General features: G+C 44.2%; 1 pseudogene; it reads right to left on the bottom strand.

Annotated features, from left to right (window-relative positions):
* Positions 1–1,124: 1,124 nt before the first annotated feature.
* On the bottom strand, positions 1,125–2,587 carry LOC138569757 (WD repeat and SOCS box-containing protein 2 pseudogene; annotated as a pseudogene).
* Positions 2,588–2,955: the final 368 nt, after the last annotated feature.

The following is a 2,955-nucleotide window of genomic DNA, read 5'->3' as shown; positions in this document are numbered from 1 at the left end:
TTAGTCAGGTTAGTTATGAGTAATGTTAGTTATTAATTTTCAAATGTGTCTCTTGCACCATAGGCATTTCAGGTGAAAAATAGTGTGCATTTTTGAATGTGCACGTGTGCTTTTAAATGTAAAAATAGATTTGCATCTTATATGTTAAAATCATTTTTGACTGAATAGCCTGTCTTTCCTTGTTAATCTGGTAACACATATAGCAATGCACCATAGGCATTTGGTGCTGCATCAAAAAAAAAATTGCTACCTGTGCAGTAGTGCTGTACTCTGTGCTGTAACACGCCAAATACCCTTACATACCCTCCTTTTGTTTTTAGAATTTGGCTACGATCCAAGCCAATTCCTAAAAACAATTTGTTCTTTTTCTTCTTTTCACAATATAGCAATCCAACAAAATGAATATTCATGTGCATCAATGAAAAAGTTGCAATCAACACAGTATTCATCTGGGTTCATCAGTTTACAAAATGTTCTACATTTGCCTTTTCAGTGGAAGTGGCATTACTCTAAGTTTAGATTTTACAAGTCAATTAAAAACAATGAAATAAAACAACTAACCAAAACAAATAATTAATATAACAAATTAAAATAAATAATTAAAATAATAAATACGTGGAACTCCATATGTCAGGACTCTTGTCTGCCTCTGATACGTCCCGACCAGCGATGTTATTTGGTTCATTCGAGTACACTTTCATCTTGGCAATCTTAAATCCATAGGAGTCATCTTTTTTAGCATTCTGGTTATCTTGTCTTCACCTCCACCTGGAGGCAGGCATCTTTTGGTCTTCATCCAGGGGACTCCAGGTCTCCATCGTCTCCCGTGGCCTCTGATCCCGGAACCTCCTGATTGCCATCAAAACCAACGGTAAACGTAAATCCCAGCTGGAACCTGCTTCTGCCACAAATTTCTTTAAAATATCCACAACAGACCTATTGCTTCTTTCAACTGTACCTGAAGACGCCGCCCGATATGCGATATGTAGTTTCCTTTTCACACCTAGTATTTGCCATACTTTACTCATTCCAAGATGCTACCAATGCCTTCTTTTACAACGGTATTGGGTATGATCATGAATTATAACATTGACTTAAAACCCTGCACCCAAATAAAATAATCAGGTTGGCAACAATGGGGTAAGATAGCATATCTCTCCAAGGAAAAACATGTGTCAACAGATCAAATGACACAAAACCTCTTTCTGCCAAATCTATTATTTGTATTTCTTCTTAAGTGTTTGCTGAACGTTTGCCATAAACGCTTGGTCCTAGACCATAAAGGTTAAGACGTCCGAAATGTGAGGAACTCCTTCATTTTCTTGGGTATTGGTAGTGCCAGAACCTGGTAGGTTGTCAGAAAGCGGCGGAGTGCCTTGCGGCACAAGTGTTTCAATGAGGACAGTACTCTTGGGGAGGTCCAGAACTGGACGTGGCCATCACGCGTCCCTGTGGCAATAATCCCACCCTTTGGGTTGAAGGTACAACACAGCCCATTAGTAACAGGTGCAAAAGCAATTGGAGCCTCCAGATCCAAAGCCCAAATCCTCAGAAATCGGTCATCTGCCACAGTGGCCAAGTAGAGCCCTTCTGGGGAGAAGCGAACAGAACGCAGGGAGCTCAGCTGTGCATCACTCATTCTGTAATCTAGGGCCGGCTGAAGGTAGTCATGGCGAAACTCTCGAAGCTTCTCTCCGGTATAGGGGTCCCACATGATTACACAAATGTCATATGAGGCAGTCACAAGCAGAGCCGCATCCGGTGAGAAATCACATGACACGACGCTCCCATGGTGGCCCTCCAGCTTCCTGATTAACGTATAAGATCGCAGACTCCACAAGAGAACAGAGCTCTCTCCAGCAGCAGAGCATAGCATGCTGCTATCTGATGAGATGGAGCAGCAGTACACCCATTGCAAATGTCCGGATAACACCTGAATCTGTTTGCCATTTTTTTTCAGGTCCCATATCCAAAGCGTCTTGTCTCGGGAAGCAGAGATAAGGATATGGCTCCTGTTAGGTGTGAAGCTTAGGTCCCGCACTACATCCATGTGGCCGGAAAGGTTAAATAGCAGGCGCCCTGCCAACACCTCCCAAATCTTTATGTGCCCATCGTTCAGCCCTGTTGCCAGAATCAAGCCTGGGAGGTCAGAGTGTGATACCCACTTTTTAGAAGAGGTATCAAAGGCTAGCCCCCAGACAATCTGTCCGTAATCCAGTGTCTTCTCTTTGGGGCCAGGCCCTCGCACCTTCTTATCCGCTGCCTTAGCACAATGGCTCTTTTGTACAAATGCATGTACGTTCAGATCAACATTCTCTAGGGCCATGGGATCAGTTTCACAATGCAGTGGCCCTGAGACCAGGCAAACCAGGCACCATCAGGGGAAAATGCAACACTCCAGGTCTCACAGCTGGACTTCCAGTCAAACTGCTGGGCCCGCCCAGGAGTCAACTCTGCTAGCAGGAGAGGAGACTCTGCAGATAGTTCACAAAATCCTTCTTGAATGTGCTCCATGGTGCCTGTAGGGGGATAGGCTACCTATCCCCACGATCCATTTGGGTACCGACTAGTTCCCATCCAAGGAAAGGACCATTACCCCATCTCAGGTGGTGGAATTGGTCTAATTTGACCTTTTAATTAGATTAATTCAATACCTTAAGACAGAACTAGATTGTAGTAAGGAGTTGTCCAGGTTTTTACATAGATATTAGGCCAGTGGATATTAGATTTGCGCTCTGAAGCAAGAGTGCATTTTTCCATTTGGACGTGAGATGTGCTCGCGTGGGAATCATCTCCCGTTGGAATCACAAAAAAAAAAATTATCTGCACCCCAGAAAATCCCGGGTTGTTGAATAGCTTTCATGCCCTGGGTTGTACATGGCGTAACGGCCCGATGCACGAACTCGGACTGATGGGCTGTTGAATGCGAAATCTGCGCCCCGGCGGCATAGCGTG

Source organism: Ambystoma mexicanum, chromosome 2q (assembly GCF_040938575.1).
Source record: "Ambystoma mexicanum isolate Mex_15411 chromosome 2q, UKY_AmexF1_1, whole genome shotgun sequence".
Taxonomy (NCBI): domain Eukaryota; kingdom Metazoa; phylum Chordata; class Amphibia; order Caudata; family Ambystomatidae; genus Ambystoma; species Ambystoma mexicanum.
Note: the sequence above shows the minus strand (reverse complement) of the source record. Positions and strands in the feature narration are given on the sequence as shown.